General features: G+C 32.4%; 1 protein-coding gene and 1 pseudogene across 1 annotated transcript in view; one reads left to right on the forward strand and one right to left on the reverse strand.

Moving 5' to 3' along the window:
• LOC145254902 (CDP-diacylglycerol--glycerol-3-phosphate 3-phosphatidyltransferase, mitochondrial-like) overlaps nt 1-18,739 on the forward strand; it is a 316,634-nt gene that overhangs the window by 123,404 nt on the left and 174,491 nt on the right. The gene's annotated exons all lie outside the window — the stretch shown is intronic.
• LOC145254956 (5S ribosomal RNA) lies at nt 6,845-6,961 on the reverse strand (annotated as a pseudogene).

Genomic DNA, 18,739 nt, shown 5'->3' on the forward strand with positions numbered 1-18,739 from the left:
ATGTGGACTTGTTTTTCTGTTTCCACAAATGTCAATTTAAATGTATGACTTTCCGACAATTACTGTTTCTGTTTGTTCTTGGATGAACACGAGGCAACATTTGTAATGCATTTTTTTTTTTTTCAAAATATGAAAACAAATATTAATCTGGACTGAATAGTGCAATTCAATATGATTGAACCTGAATCTTAGAAAGCTATTCTAGTCAATAGTATGGGAAACGTAGGGGAAAATCTCATTTTAATTTTATATAAAAGATATGATCAGAAAACTCTTTTTCATATGCATTAATATTTCTGAATCCTCTACGTTTTAGTATACGACATAAGGCATAAATATAACTGAAGTTTTAGAAGTCGTAACTCTGACTATTAAAGCAATGAATTTATTCCACAGTGGGGGTGAGGAAGGGGGCGGTCATTAAAGCAAAATATTGCAGAAGCAGAAAATATCCATTTTCGTTTCTGGATGGTTAATCTACGTCATTATACAAGAACGATCACGTGATTTAATTATACAGTGATAGTTAATTTAAAGATGAAGCAAAACTATTTATAAAATTATATGAAATGCTTCATTTAACATTTCATAGAATTAAAAAAAAGATATCGATTTATCTTTTTTTTTTATATAAAACACAACTTTTATTTTCTGTTTATCTATTGATAGCGTAAAATCGTCATAGGTATGAGTCAGATTTGTTGCAAAAAAAAAAAAAAAAAAAAGAAATGAAATGCTGTACGATTTTAACCAATTGTCACTGGAAACGAACTTAATTAGATGCATATTTCCGAAAAAAAAAACAAAACAAACAAAAAACAAACAAAAAAAAAACGTCCGGGACGGGGTGCTGCAGGGAAAACAGAATTATTTTTTTGATTTAATTTTTTTCTTTTCTTCTTCAGAGTAAATTGAGAAGAAAAAGTTCGTGTAAACTGAAACTTAATTGCAGTTTTCTTCATCAACACACACACACACACACAACGAAGCAGTCAACTGTAAGGATAATTTCCTCAAATCTTGGTTAGAGAGGGTAATTTTCTTTTCTGAAATTGTTCAAATATTTTCCTCACGAACTAGTCATGGATTCCGATGCGCACAATCAAATCAACTAAAACTGTCCAAATTCTATTGAGTTCAAAAATTTTTTAGATGAGGATTGATAGTTTGTATTAATTGTACTACTAATCTCATCTTGATTGTTATACGACATTTCGAGTGCTGTAACCTTTGGCCTTTTTTATGTACATCTTTTGATTCCTGTCTAGAATTCCCCCAATTTAAAAAAATAAAAATAAAGAAAAATCTGCATGATGTACATGCCCGTGATGAAACGAAAACTTCATATTCCAAAAATTATGTAAATTAATCAATGATCAAGTAGTTCTATTTTAAAACTAGTGGGGGTGCCCGGCGTTGCCTGGGTATGTGTAGGTGGTGTAGTAAGGACCCACACTCACACCCACACAAAAAAGTGGTAGTAGTATGGGGGGAATTAAAACAAAAGTAGGTAGCCCGGGTGGAAAGATGTGTTAAAAAACATAAATAAAAAAATAAATAAAATAAAAAAAAAATAAGCAGGTCCGATGCCGTAACGTGAAGGAGAAAAAAGGTTAAAAAAACAAAAAAATATGACGTCTTAGCCGATGTCCTCCATGGCGTGACCGGAAGTCCCAAACATTGAAATTAAGCACAGTCAATCCAACCGAGATGATGACTTTGCGAAAATATTGACGCAAAAACCGGCCCCTTCCTTGTAGAAAAACTGTCCAATTGAGGGTAAAGGAATAATTTTTTGGGGGCCAATTTTTCAATATTTGTCATCTGAAAGATCAAGCTTCAAAACAAGATTCGTCGCGTGTCAAAAATTTTTGGCAGATACATACACACATTTTGCCTTTTATATATTAGATAAGAAAATTAAATTTTATGACCATTGGCGGAATCTCACCATTTTGAAAAATCTAAAAAAAAAAAAAATAATAAAATAAGGAGGAGATAATAATTCAAAGTTTGCGAGATTTATGTTATTTATATGTATTCTCATTAATCACTTAAAAATTTATTTCATAAAAATAAACAATTTGATTAATTTGTGGGTTTTGGAATAATATTTTCGATTCGTCACAGGTATGTACATCGTACAGATTTTTCTTTTTGAATATAAGGTGGCATTCTGGACAAGAATCCATCTTTTAACGCGTGAAAACGTACTGGTTGAACTTGAGAATCTTTATGCTGAATCCTGAATGGATTTTAAAAAATTGTTATTAATCCGCTAGCAGGACCCACTAACCAGCGTTGCCTGGTGGAAGCATGCCCCCTTCTCATAAAAAAATAAACTGCAGTTGTTGTTGATGGCCAATTCCCAACGTCCTAATGTTAAGAATGAGTTTTGAAGTAGACACCCCTAATCTCCTCATGTTAAGAACGTTACATGACCAACTTCGCTATGGTAAGAACAGCTTTCGGAATAGACACCCAATTTTATGAGTGGGTGGGGTGGACTGTCAAAGTATTTACCCCAGGTTCACCCTTGATACATGTTGTCAGCATACCCACAATTAAAGACTAAACAAAAAAAAGTGGGGGTGGGTGGCAGTGCTGTGCAGAGCGAAGTACACCTTTTTATCGCACGTGCGTAGAACAATGAATTACAGTGCATAATGCATGTCATACCTCAGAAACTACTACTTGTCTCCGCCAAAGTTAAAATAGATCGTCTTATTCAGCAGAGTCTAAAACCTATAGAAGTCATCTATTTAAAGGAAATGGTGTAGTTGGTGCTAAGATAAAAAAAAGTGCCTTAAAAAAAAAGTCTGAGCAGTGTGGAAAATGATTCTGGAAAAGAAAAGTAAACAAAAAAACAACTATATTAAAAAAACATACACCAAATAAGTATATCTGTAGGCAATCTAATAAAGAGGAAATTTGTACTTTAATGGCGTAAATTATTTGACAGATAAAGAAAGGGGGGAAAAAACAAAAACAAAACTGGCGTAAATATAGTCAAATACAAACCGAATAAAAAGTAATGAAAATGATAATTTATCTGGACATAATTCAGGTTTAGAGTGTAAAAATGTGTTTTATATAAAAAGAAATAGTTTTTATGATTTCGAAAGTGAAAAACATTTTCTTGTTTCTTTGCCTAATCACCCCAATGTAGGCTCAGTGCCACTTTGATGTAGGGGCTACTACAACTCTCTTTTATGAAGAGAATCGGCAGCCGTTTATGAAATTGTTCCCCCTTTCCTCTAAAATCCAAACTTTAATATTTTTTTCTTTTTTCACGTTAATCTCCTTAAGTACAAACTTAACTTTCAGATTAAAAAATAAAATTGGAAAAAAAAAAAAATTATGACTTATTGTCGGATCATTTTTCAATTATAAGGGTGAGCAAAATATTGTAATATTTTTTTCGGTGATGGTCACAAAGTATGTGTTCAATTTAGTAGAATTTTATAATTGAAAACTGATCCCTGACGATAAAAGTCATAAATGTTTTAATTTGAAAGGTAGGTTTGTGATCGATGAGATTAATGTGAATAAAGTGTAAATTGTGGATTTGATAGGGGGTCAGTTTCGTAAACGTTTGCCATAGATTCGTTCATATTATCATCTCATAAGTTTTGATGCTCGATTGAACAATGTTTTTTATTAAATCAAATCATTAAATGAAGAAAGCTGGGACGATTTTTTTTTTTTTTTTTTAATGTAGAAGACAAATGGTTCAGAAACATTACCATAACATGTAATGTGATAAATAAAATAAATTTTAAAAAATGTAAACATCACCTGAGGTAGCTATTTATACAAAATTTACGACTTTTTTGTTAGTGTAACTTTAATCTAAATGTTATGGTTAATTTTTGTAAACACTAGTCTGTAAAGTAGTGGAAAAGCGACGATAGGAAAGTATAAATGATTTAAAACAATGCGTGGTGATTGAGTGGCCATATTGGTTATGGGCTGACGTGTTCCTTTTTTTGTAGAATTGTGTATAATCCAGAATAATAGAATGTCATGGTCACAGTTAATGAGAATAGTGGAATGTTAGTGGGGAGAAATTATTATCGAATAGTGAAGTGCAACGGTAGTTGTATGAGTATTTAATCCATTGAATAAGGGTGTCAGATCAATATAGCTATAATGGTTATATATTTACACGATCTTGACTGGGAAAGGTAGAGGGAAAAATACAAACTACTTCTTGACAATCATGATCATGATGATGTAGCTCTTAGGAAATAAGATAGGATTTTATTATAACGAATAAATGTGTCTGTAATGGCGTTTAAAAGTTACATAAAATGGTGGGTAAAAGTTTAGATATAATAAATTTGTATGTGGCATCTGTTATTGCAAACTTACCGTAATTTGGCCCAGAGGGAAATTTCTGCGATCAAAATATCATATATAGAACAAAGGAGGTAAGGAAGGGTTGTTTTCATTCCTATAACCATGATTGGATAGAAGCGTTAATTTTTTGTGATTCTTAGTTATTATCGCTTGTAGAAAGGATTGAAGCCTAATCTCCAAAAGACTGTTACTTACAATCATTCCTATTTACTTGCTTCCCCATGAGGGCAAAGTTAAACATAAAGTTGGTTTTTAATGTTCAGCTCCCTAAAAAGGATCACTTTGGATGAGAATGAAAATAAAAATTGCCTCAATCTAGAAGAATGTCTCTCCTTCACTGAGCGAAGACAAAAAAAATGAAGTGTTATATCAGAACAGATACTACACATTGCTCCTAGCCAAAAGACAATTGTTCACCAACACTTAACTGATTAAGACATTTTTCCATTTGGACTATTTTTGTAAGGATTTTTAGATTCTTTAAAATTTGACAGGAATTTTTAAATATTTAAACTGTTGAATAGAAAATCATTTAAAACAGCTTTAAAATAATTGTCAAATCCTCAAAAAGATTGAAAGTTTTGGAAGCTATTTACATTCAATAATTTTATAAAACAATTATTTGTAGTTTTATAACAACTTAATTAAATTAATAATTTAAGTCAATCCAACCTCTATGAATATAACTTAAACTTGGAATACTGATACAGTGGGGGTCAAAAGAGTTTGCAGACCTATTTTTTCTCAATTTCTTTATTAATTTTGCTTTATTTTTCATTTTGGACTCTTCCATCATTTGCTGGTTGCCATTCTGGTTCGTTCCATTACTACATTTTACGATAAAAGCCAGAATTTTATAATAGTTAGACATTTTCCACTTTTCAGGTGAGCCAAAAGTTTATGCAGGTAATCTTAATTTATTGATAATGGCTAAAGGAATGATGTTGACAAATAGGGAGAAGAGTGAAATTGTTACATTTCTTGCTGGAAATTTCGAAAATTTTGAAACGAGATCATCGAACTGTGAAACGTTTCATCATTGACGGCAAAGATGGAAGAAAAAAGCATAAAAATGGCAGACCAAAAGTGACTTCACCACGAGATATTAGAAAAATCAAGAGGAGTTTACAAGCAAAGCTATTTTCGACCATGCGGGAGTGTCTGGCATCTCTAAAAGAACCCGAAATCGGATTTTGAAACAGATAGCCGGCCAGAGAACACAGACAAAATGTCCTCCTTTGAGTAATATAAACTGTCAGAAGCGACTAGCATGGGCCACTAAATGTTTGAAAACCAATTTTCAAAATGTTCTCTGGACTGACGAGGCCAGAGCAACCCGCGACGGCCCCGACGGTTGGGCCAAGGGATGGCTTCTTAAAGGCAATAGCCCACATTTGCGATTCAGACGAGGAGGAGGAGTGATGATTTGGGCTGGTATTACTGGAAGTGAGATTGTTGGTCCTTTTCTTGTCCCTGACTGTGTCAAAATGAATTCTGTGAACTACTGCAAGTTTTTGGAAGCAAATTTATTGCCCTGGTTGAATTCACAAAATGATGCTCTCAATCTAATTATCCAACAAGACAATGCCCCAAGCCATGCTTCTCGGTTCACAAAAGTTTGGCTTTCAGACAAGGGGATCTCTGGTGAACGTCTGATGGACTGGCCACCTCAGATCACGGATTTGAATCTGATAGAGAACCTCTGGTCGATTCTGAAGAGGAAGGTTTACGAAAACGGGCATCAATTCCATAGTAAAAAAGATATTTGGGAGAGAATCCAGAAGGTATCTTCTGAAATCACACCTCAGCAAGTGCATACATTAACATCCTCTGTTGATAGGAGGCTGATTGATTTGATTAAAAATGGAGGAAAGCGAATAAAGAGTTAAATAGTTTCATAAATTCGTATTGTTCTGTTAATTGTTATTTGAGTAATAACTGTTGTTTTCTTGTAATATGTTATCAATATATGGTGCTATAATCATGACACAATTTTTCGAATTATATCATGTTTAAAAATGGTATTTATTGCGGATAAATGAGTGCTTGCAAACTCTTTTGGCCCATATTCCTTCCTGAAATCATTTAAAGATCTATACACCCCCCCAGAATATGATTATTTGGTTTCCGTTTCTATGAATTTACTTCATATATTTGCATATCAAACAGTGAGTAACAAAGTTATTATATTGGAAAATATTGAAGCATAAATTCATCAATTTATACACTTTGCAAACACTTGACCCCTACTGTGTGTATGTATATATATATATATATATATATATATATATATATATGGGGGCTCTTTCAGTTTTTGACAGACTATGGATACCCACGAAGGTGTGTCTACCTGTGAAATTTTTGTGACAGGAGGTGTGCAATCTCCAACCACACCTCTCCTGAGTCGACATTGTTAAATACCAGTGGCAAGTGAAGTGTATGTACAGGATGACTGGAAACAAATACCGAGATAATCGGAGAATACATACAGCGCCTAGAATTCCCAAATGGTCACCCATCTGGTACTAACCAGGTTCAACGTTGCTTAACTTCAGTGATCTGATGAGAACCGGTGTGCCAACGCGATTATGCCGTGTATATATATATATATATATATATATATATATATTTTGATTAATGCAGATTTTGTATTTATTATTATATTATACTAGCAGTTCCGTCCGGCTTTGCTCGGGCCCTATGCACTGTTCATAAGGTTATGTGCATATGTATATATTAAAGTGTGAATATGTAAAGTAATGCCTTTCTGTATAATAGTCTTCCTTAACTGCCATAGAGAAAAGACAGATTTTTCAGATATTTTTTAGATATCAAGATATATAAATAGATAGATTGGATGCAATATATAGTAATGATTTAAGAAGTATAAAAAAAGACTCCCGCGCCACCACTGAGAATCGAAACCAAAACGTTCAGCTCACGATTTATTTTGCCTCTGCCGTCAATGACTGGGCGATGAAAACATGTTTACTGCAAGGCTAAAAATTAAAACATAAACCAATAGCTACTACATTATGCATTGTAATGCCGACGTTCGACCTTCACCTGGCAAATTTCATTTTTTTTAATTTTCACACTTTTGCACGGATTTTTCTGGGCTAAAACCCAAATATACAGTTTTGCATGGATTCAAATACCTTATATATGAAGTTTCATGTCTGTAGATCAAAAACTCTAGGAGGAGTTTGGTAGGCAAAATTTGTTAAACAAAAATATATACGTATACATAAATATATATGGAAACAATTTTGTGTTTACTATAAGCTTTTTCGCAAATATTATGCAAGTATAAATCATGTAGAATATCTGCATGAATATAATTACACGTAATAGTTAACTAAAGATGATTATCCCATTAGAAAACCGAAGCAACTAATAGGGAATTAAAATTAATGTTTAAAAGAATATGCAAATTAGCTAGATCTTTTGCTGGTGAATGCAATTCGGCAACCCATACGTAAGAAAATTGAATTTTCTTTTTAAATAAATAGAAAAGAGTGTTTTTAATATGAATATCAATACACACAAAAGAAAAACGAATTTATACGAGCATAGATTGGACCCAATATATAGTATACCCTGTATATTAAGTTTCATGTTTGTAGACTAAAAACTGATAGGAGTTTGGAAGGCAACATTTTTAAACAAATGTATATACACATACATAAAATATATAGAAAGATGTTTGTGTTTATAACCTTTTTACGCAAATATTATGCAAGTATAAATCATGTAGAATATCTGCATGAATATAATTACACGTAATAGTTAACTAAAGATGATTATCCCATTAGAAAACTGAAGCAACTAATAGGGAATTAATTAAAATGAATGTTTAAAAGAATATGCAACTTAGCTAGATCTTTTGCAAATTAATGCAATTCCACAACCCATATATAACAAAGTTGTATTTTGTTTTTAAATAAATAGAAGAAAAGGTTTTTAATATGAATATCAATAGACACAAAAAAAAATATGTAGGAGTAATATATGTGTGTGTGTGTGTGTGTGTGTGTGTGTGTACACACATGTTTGAACATTAGCGGAAATCTCTCTCGAGCTCTTTCGGCTATCATCTCATGAGGAGAACAATCGAAAGCAATGAAAAATATTATTGGCGAAAATAAAGAGCAATGGGGGGATGTTTTATATTTAAGATGTCAAAAGATAAAATAATTTGAGTAAACGAGTATAAGGTGATTAAAATGGCACCGTGTGAGAGGAGGAGAAAAAAAGCAGAAGGGAAGTGGACAAAGTTCCCCAAAGAGATTTAACGTTTTTATTGATTCTTTATGCCAGCATTTGGTTGAGAATTTTTCTTGTGCCAATAAATGTAAAAGAATGGTTCAAGCTACTGCATAGAGCGAATTCCAAAAGTCATTTAAAAATGTTGGAATCTATCACGATTCGAAAACCTTTTTTGTGTTGGCAGAAGGAATCGATAAAAACGTTAAATCTCTTTGGGAAACTCACCTCCCTTCCGTTTTTTTTTTTTTTTTTTTTTTTTTTTTTTTTCCTACGCGGTGCCATTTTAATAGTTTTATACTCGTTTATTGAATTAAATTGTTTCTTTTTAATCGTCTTTTAGCACCTTAAATATATATTAAAAAATCCCCTTTGCTCTTTATTTTCACCATTAATATTATTTTTCATTGCTATTGATTTTTCTCTAGAGAGATTTCTGCTAATGTTCAAAGGTGTTTATAAATTTTGTACCTCCACATACACACACACACACACACACTGTGTTTCATCCTTTCGGGAATCATCAGTGCAGGAGTTTCGAACCCAGCCACGAAACCATCTCTGACTTCATTAGCAAGGCACAAAATACATGGCTAATGTTAACCACAAGAAATACAGTTCAAATTTACATTTATATGAATTAATATTTATATAAATATCAAGACGACAAAAGCGATCTTATGATTATCACATGATCTGTTCATGTGACCGACTTTAATTTCAACTTGTAGTGCTCAATGATAAAAATCGAATTCTTTAAAGGGCTGATATAATTATTATTATTATAGTTATTTTTAATACGTATAGACACTAGTGTTTCATCCTTTCGGGGAATCAGTGCAGGGAGTGTTGAACCTGGCCACAAAGCAATCTCTGACCTCAGTAGCAAGGAACAAACCACACGGCCAACGTTATATATTAAATTTATTAATTTAAGAGATGTGTGCTTTTTCAGTTCTTGTACATGATGTCACAAGAAATGGTGTTTATCAAGTATCATACCCCAATCATCCCTCAATATATAACATTATTAGCCTTGATCAACAGAGAGGAAGAGTTGGGGGCAATTTTACCTATTGGATATCGTTCCGGCCTATAAAATAATGTTAAAATCTTATTGAATATTTTATGATCAGTTTTATTTGCTAATAAAACATTTCAGAAAGTAAATCATACGAAGTTCACTTTAAAATGGAACTGGAATTTCTCTAAGAATAATAAAATAAAACTTTTACAGTGCAAATATCTAAAGTACAAAGCACAAAATTTCTTAAAAAAAAAATAAATTATACAAATTTGATGTAGACTTTTATTAACTGAAGTGGGGGAAAAAATAAACCAGTTGTTATAAACGATTGCTTGAAGCAAATACATTGAGGACGTGCTCTGATGAACTCAGTGCTTGTGCCCCTTGACGTACATACTCCCAACTAACTTGACAAACAGCAAAATCCCACTCCTTCACTGTTGATGTCCCAGATGCTGAAAAACCTACTCTAATCGTTTCTTTTTATGGACTTCTAGACTTTAGAATTCTCTCCCTGTTTCCTGTTTCACTGACTGGAGAAATTTAAATGTAATGCAAACAGACGTCTCATGGCCGAAATCCCTACATAGTTGTCCACTGCAGACGCAATCCCAATTAGTAGCCTCACATCTAAATGGCAATATACCTTGTTTGTGACAAAAAAGAGTAAACAAAAAGTTTTATTCTTTTTATTTATTTTTTTTAAGTCAACTTACCTCCTTGATAATTGCAAGTTATTTATTGCAGATTTTCTATATAACATAACAATTCTAACTATAATAAGTAAAATAACATAACAATTCTAACTATAATAAGTAAAATAACACCTTGTTTAGAGTAAGCAATTGGTATTATTCGTATTGTCCACTTAATAGTCCTAAACATATTGATAAACTGTAAAATAGTTGAACCAAACCAATTTGAAAATTGTAATAGATTTTCTGTTTTGACATTAAATAACCCCCAAAGGGGTTGACATGGCACAAAGAAAAAAATTAACTACAGTTTATGAATAAATATCACGATAAGTAATTATCATGTTTTTATCCCCCTCCTCCATATCCTGGAATTATCGAACACGTGATATTCACAAACTAATAAAGACAGTTTGTTACTCTCTCACGTCTCAGCACATCTGTGTCTACATCTCGTGCATCGACAGTTTTAACAAATTTTGACAAGGGGAAACACCTTCGTTCGGATAGAATTAATTTATATCCTTGGGCGAAAGTGAAGCTGGCCGGAAGAGAGTCAATGCTTATCCTTATTCCATTAAGCAGCTGTGAATGGGTTAGTAATACAGTGGAATTCAAATCCAGTCATATGACTGTTATGTTTGCCTTACATAAAATGGAAAGTATTAAATACCAATCATTCTGTTTCTGAATTTTTTTATGGGAATTGATTATTGATATTCTTTGGATTCTTCAGACTACTGTTCTCATCTTAAATGCACAACATTTCAGTGGATGTAACCTCCAAACTTGTGTATCTTGTCAAACTATGTGAACCTTTTTGTTTCGAGAATCTGCACAAAACTTTGAATGCAATCATTTATTTAATCTAAGCTGGTAACATGCTCTTGATCCGTCAACATGGACCTGTGGTGTAGGGGATAAAGTACTTGGTAAAATTCATTTGTAACTGACACTGTTCTGGAGAAGTTTGAAGGTTCAATCCTCAATGCGGAGACTCTTAAAACACAATTGCGAATTATTTCAGACTTCTACAGTCATGTCTGACGAAACAAAAGCATTCTACCTCCATGGATTAAATAAAGGGGTTCTATTTGAAGTTTTGTAAAGATTCCCAAGTTTGACGGAAAGATTTCAGAGTTCAACAAGATAGACTTGAAGATCGACAGTTACATATTGTGAAAGTAGCATTCAAAATCAGAACAGTAATCCGAAGAATCCAAAACCAGCTACTCTCTCTCTCTCTCTCTCTCTCTCTCTCTCTCTCTCTCTATATATATATATATATATATATATATATATATATATATACACACACAGAATAATCATGCAAGCTTAGTAATAGGAAAATAAATTGATATTAGTGGGACCCATAGAAATTCCACTATTTTATCCTTCATTTGTTGTGGCTTTAAAGAGCGGGAAAGATATAATACAACAAGGAGGTAATTAACAAAAGTGTCTATTTACAGAAAGTACAGAAGTAATTGTTCGCAGAAACTATTTCTGTATCGGTCCCCATCATGACTTTTTTACAATTTAAAATAAAGACTATTTTTGATGCAAACTTTTCAAATGGATTTTTTTTTGTATAAAATCATTCTAAAAAAAAAAAATGATCTTCAAAGTAAAGACTAAAAAAAAATATAATTTGATTAAAAATAAAACTATTCAGAAAAAGAGTCATTTCAAAGTAATGACTATTTTTTATGTAGTTTTAAAATTAAACTGGAATTACGTTAGTATTAATCAGAAGGGACTTTTCCTCTGTATACACCGCCAAGACTTTCGCGAAACAAAAAGTGGAAGTTAAAAAGAAACCGTTTTAGCAAATATAACCCAAAAATCTTTTTTTTTTTTTTTTTTTTTTTTTTTTTTATTTCATGAAAATGTAAGGGGCCCTTCGTAAAGGAGGATAATCTAGTTTTTAATATTTTAACTGGTACATTCTTCACAAATTCTATGATGCGTCATTTTTATTTCTGACTTATAAGCTGTTTCGGAACTAATATTCACATCCTTATCAGTTTGATCTCCATCTCGCATCTTCCTAAATCGTTCCGTGTTTCTCGGCAGGCAGCTTAGATGAGTCATTTCGCTGACCGAACGGCTCAACGTGATGTGAAGGAACAGAAAGAATTCTCCAAGGATCGGATTAACTAAAACAGCACTATGAACATAATTAAGATATCTGCATTCTCCAAATGCCACCACCATACAAAATATCATTGCAACTTCTGTTCAATTATTAGTGTATATATATATATATATATATATATATATATATATATATATATAACAGGGGGAAAAATCAATGGATCTTCTATTTCTGCATTAAATGTAGGCGAGTTGAACCAACTTTCTTTTCAGGCGTAAGTGTGAAGGGGATATTAAATACATAATCAGTCCCAAGTTGCATGCATATCCCGTTAGGACTTTTGCGGTTCTTGCAGGGAGGTGTCAACATCCTCATTAAATAAAGCAAAATGGCCGTAAAAAAAAAAAAATGCAATAAATTGTTTACAATATTTTGATATTAAATAATCTGAAAAACATTTATGTGCCATAATGCAAAGTATAAATTAAAGCAACCAATGAATAAGGATTCTATATATAAGGTTTAATAGCATTATATCTCTATTTTAATCTTGGTAAGAGGGACATAAAGATGACGTAAAACTATTTTGTTTAGGAAATTTATTCTTTCTGGAACAGATATTCTGCTAATTATTTATCCCTGAGTGAACCCAGAAGAAGTGAAAATTAAATTATATGAAAAACGAAACAGACAGCATGGAATATATATATATTTGAACATTTCGATTTTATTACAAAATAGACTTTTTCAATACATATATAATCTTATTGGAATATCTTTGCAATTATTCATTTAGAAAACTCTAATAAATATATAAAGCTTAAATGCGAATAAATTAAACATTTACAATAGGTATTATTATTATTATGCCGGCATTAAATACAGGATTATGGAATCTTAGTTGGAGTAGCTGGGAGTCAGTGTCTGTAAAACTTTACTGACTTATGTCTAGTTTATTTATTCCTTTTGATATGCATTAGTTACTTATGGTAATGGTATATGCATATGTTCATGAAATTTGTAGATTATAATCACTTAATTACATAAACAGGAGTTAGAGGAGTCAGAGTAAAACGTTTTGTGTTCCGACTCCACAGCCTTGATTAAATGATTTTAACAAGACTTAATATGCTTTAAGACAAACACAAGAAAAATTGGCAATAAATTCAAAAAAAAATGCAAAATGCTGGTTATTTGTAGATTAACATTTTATTCATCCCTGAGAAATTTCGTCTGTCGGTTGGGTTGTCACACTTCAGTTTGAAATAAGATCTTCATTCTTGAGAGTATATTTCTTGTTTCTGTCTTTTGTTTAGAAATCTGTTCACACACACACACACACACACACACACACACACACACACACACACACACACACACACACACATGTACAAGCTTTGCTAGACTGACAATGTTTCGATGTCTATTACTAGCTAAGATCTCTTCAGGCGAAAAGTCTGTCTTTTCATTTAGGTGTTCATATTGAAGAAAAACACTTAAATGAAAAGACAGACTTTTCGCCTGAAGAGATCTTTGTTATTAATAACTAGAGATCAAAACATTATGTAGTAGAGCCTGTACATACCTGTATAAATAAATATTAATATGAATAGCTCTATTTACTATTGAGCACTATTATATAAACCAGGTGAAAATTCTTTGGATTTTTATTCTATGAATACAATCTTAACATGAACTTTTTATACATCGAATTGATCGGCAACTCATTTTTGATCAACATTATGAATTAAGTTATGAAGGTTGTAGTCAGTGTATAACTCAGTTGGTTATGATGCTCCTACTTAAATGTTAACTTTGTGTCACCCCCCCCTCCATGCTGATGAGAATGCGTATCAGTAAAGTTGATATCGTCTTTGAAAAGATTGTACATAATTTAAGTACTAGTTTGGATATTTGGAACACAGATAAATGATCATGAATTAATGTCGTTTATCTCTTATTTACTCTATTTTAGCTCAGGAAAGTGTAACTCCTTTTCTATTGAACTGCTTATATATCTTCAGTATTTAGAACGGCACCACCAATAAAGTGGTTAGCTGAATAGTTAATACACATTGTTCTCATATTTTAGCTTCAAACCATTTTCTTAATTATTAAATACCTACAGACACTAGTGTTTCATCCTTTCTGGAATCATCAGTGCAGGGTGCCATGATTAACACCGGTTGAGAAATTCAAACCTGGCAACAAAGCCATTTTTGACTCCATTAGCAAATCCATTCGGCCACCATTAAGCGTGAGAAATATTGAAATTTAAACATTTAAAAATAAATGTCTCTCAGAGTGATCTCATCATTATATGATGATCTGCGCATGCAAGCTAAATTTACCGACTTTTATTTCAACTGAAAAGTGCTCAACGATAAGAAACAAGTTTCTTAAAGGGGCTGACATACATATATAATCAAATGAGTTTAAGAATATATGGATAGATTATTTATATAGAGATCCATCAGAACATATGAAAATCGACATTTGAGGATGGAGCATAACATAAAAAGAAATGAAGACAAAATAATATAAATATATAATTACATTACAATTATATATAAATATATATGAATTTATTTGCAAGTTCAATAAGAAAAAATACATAGAAAGAGGTATTATAAACGCTCTTTATATCTAGGTATTTCAGAGCCTAATGCTTCTCATCAGAAAACGAGAAGCGGACTAGGTTACAAATATAGGGCAAATGCGACATCTAGGTTAGGATACATTAGGATGTAAATGTAAAATAAAACAGAAGGAAGATAAAGGAAATATAGAGCAAAAAAGATGAAGAAAAAAAAAAAAAACAACAAAATGTAGGGAGTTTTTATGGCAGTTATATTATTTGAGGGAGGTGTTTCTCTGCCCATTTTTTTTTTTTTCATATATATTGCTATCTTTTTGGAGGTTCTAAGTGAAATATTTACCCTTACTTTATAGTCATCTCTATATAAACTATTTTAATTTAATTTACTGAATTATAATATCGAGGCCTTTGTAAATGAATATCGACCTATATAAAATTCACTTAACCTAATAGATCCTTTTGAGTTTTTCCTAGTTATTTTTTAATTTTTTTATTTATTTTTTATTTTTTTTATTTTTTTTTATTTATTTATTTATTTTTTGCTTAATTTCGAAAATGGTATTTATTTATCTAGCTCATTGGTTAAAGTTGTTTTATTTATTTTATTTTTGCTAAATTTTATTGTCTATGTATTTTTAAATATCTTATTCCATTCTTAAAATTTGGTAAAAATAAAATGGGTACAGTGACTCTAGGATACGTTTTTTTTTTTTTTTTTTTTTTTTTTCAGGATTCAATGTAGAATGCAATGTTTTTCCGGCCCGGGTTACAGTATTTGTCCTGCCTTACATGTTATTAAATTATATATGTATACTGTACTGTATTTTGTCACTAATTTTTCATGCTATATTCCGGGGTTCTATTGTAAATAAAAAAAAAACTGTAATATTGTTGTGGTTCTGTTTAGGGGGTCAAAATATTAAGGTGAAAGTTCTGGTGCTCACTGAGTGGTTAAACTATGCATGTGCTCTCTGCTCAAGGGCAGAAATGCCTAACTTACATAGTGCCAGATGAATCCATACTATCATAGATATAGGGGTGTTAATTACCTCCCCTCCCTCCAAAGATTTATTTCCCTGAAATATAGTTTTTCTTTCTCGGGTTGATCTCCAAGGGATCTGTCAGTTTCCTTTTTCTGTCGAAACGACATATTTCAGTACTAGTTTGAAGGGGTTCCAGGTCAAATGCATCATACAGTAGGTCCAACGTCTCTTCTTCACTTAACTTGTTTGAAGTGCGCTTGTGTATCTGGTTCAAGTGTTTCGTATGCATCGAATGTGTTCCTTCCACCATGTAGACCCTACGGTCGATCCTGTTCTTGATTGTTCCCTGCTAACCTATTGAACTTAAATAGTCCCTTTGTGAGTGTTCATGTAAAAAGTTTGGAGCTTTCTTCCTCAACAGGAATCTGTAAGTACGCTTTGCTTAGATCTATTTTTGAGAATATTTTCCCTCCATTTAGTTTTGTAAAAACTTCCTCGGGGCTGGGTGGTGGGTAATGATGATCTTTAAGTGCTGCGTTCAACCTGGTCAAGAAGTCTGTGCAGACTCTGATATCCTTTGATTTTTTTTCCCTTACATTCATGGTGGAGGCAGTCCACTCGGTGTTGTCGACTGGGATCAAAATTCCTGCTTTGACAAGTCTGCTCTGCCCAGTTCTACGTCAATCTTTTGTATAGAAGCAAAGAGTATGCTGCATTTCTTTTTGAAACCTGGGGTGGCATTGTCTTATAACTTGAACTTCACCTCCATTTTTGTACAGCAGCCTAGATTGTCTGAAAAAACATTGAGGAATGACTCATTCAGGTCTTTTTTTTTTTTAGTTTTTCAGCTTCAGCTGTAAGGTTGTCTACTTTTTGACAAAAATTGCTAATAGGGGAGTCCCAGAGTTCAAATTTTTTAATCCAATCTCTCCCCAAAAGGTTATTAGTATAGTTTTTTTAATACAAACATCGAGATTCAGTGTTTTTCCCCTTCAACGTTACATTAGTGGTAACCTCACCTTCAAATCTTATTCTTTCTCCAGTTATTGAACGAGCAACTTTCTTGGCTCTCATCTTCGGTTTTCTGATTTTGCACCAAGTATGGTGATTTATGATAAACAAATCCGAACTACTGTCAAGATGTCCAACTTTTACCATCACCGTACTTCCATACATTTTCTTCCTCCGCTTGAGTCCTCCTTGTTTTTATGTAGTTCCTGCAGGATCCTTTTGCTCTGCAATGTGAGGTTTTGTGTCCATTGCGTCTGCACTAATCACATTTCCGGGACCAGTATGAACAATCCTTCTGCCAGTGAAGTTCTCTACATTCTTGGTATAGTTAATGGGGTAACTCAAGCTTCTTTTGGGATTTTTCCGGAGGGTTATGTTTGGCTTTTGCTTGACTGTTTGAAGAGTAAGATTTTTTTGTTACTTTGTATTTTTTCTAATGTGTGCTATACCTGCCTCTTCTATATTTTTGGAGTCTTGCTTCTCCAAGATGATTCTTTGGCATTCCTCAGCCAATTGTTGAAGGGTCATAATTAGTTCCTTTTTCAATCTGTTTAGTGTCCGACGTCTGAGGAGTTCAGCGTCCTTGGACGACACTAAGCCTTGAATGAAAATCAGGACCTTAAAGTTGTTGTCCGAAGTCGTCACAGTGTCTGTTTATGACTGAAGCAAATGTGGTGCAATCTTGGTCTTCTTTGCGGGTCAGGTTGATGCATCTTCATCTTTTATGGGATAAGCTGATTTTTGGACAGTATAATTCCATCAAAGATTTTACTGTCTCGTCGAAGGACAATTCGTTTGTGTTTAGGGATGATGTAGTCCATGAACTTATGTTTCACAGCTCCTAATTTTTGTAATAAAAGACGAACCTTCATCTGTTCACTCCATGACTTACAATCAATCCTGAATACATCACCAAATCTGCAAAAATAGGCTTCAAACGTTCATTCTTCTTCAGGACGATAGTGAAATGTTTCTCTTTTTTCTTCTTTCTCTTTTTCTCTTTCCTTTCTTTTCTTTCTCTTAATTCTTTTTCTCTTCTTAATTCTCTTTGTTTCTGTAATTCCAAAGTTTGAGTCTGCTGTAAACGCATCATTTCAAATAGTTGCCTTGAAAGCTCTTCTATTTTGAAAAATAGACTCACAAGACAAATCTGGATCTAAGAAATGCTAAACAGAAAAATCACAACACAGAAGATATGCCAAATTAATCTTCACAAAGGGAAAAAAAGTCACGTATCTGTGATTTTAACAGAAAAAAAAATGTTCAATTTTCCACAGAGAACAAAAGATAATTGAGAATTTATTTTAACTCTCTCGAGAAGAAAAAATACAAAGAACTTTGAGTCCAGAAGAATTTGGAATAATAAAACGAAGTGAAATCCCTTTTCATATCAAAAATCCAGTCGAGTAGTCACGTTGTTGTCCTGAATTCTCGTAATGGAGTGAATGTGGTTTAGATCCTTCATGGAGTTGATATACATTTTTTTTTCTTTTCTTGTTGTTTTTCTGAAGAAACGAAAATCATGCAGACTATTGACAGAAATTTTTAGGTCAAAATAATTTTTTTTTTTCCGAATATATATTGTAAAATGAAATTGTCTTCTTGTAAAAGGGAAAAATTAAGATATTTGCACAAGTAAAAGTCGGCCAGTCCGCAAGAAAAAGCTAGTTTCTTTTTTTCTTCTTTTTTTTTTTTTTT

The sequence above is a fragment of the Euprymna scolopes genome, chromosome 30, assembly GCF_053919585.1.
Source record: "Euprymna scolopes isolate OS-2025 chromosome 30, ASM5391958v1, whole genome shotgun sequence".
Lineage (NCBI taxonomy): Eukaryota > Metazoa > Mollusca > Cephalopoda > Sepiida > Sepiolidae > Euprymna > Euprymna scolopes.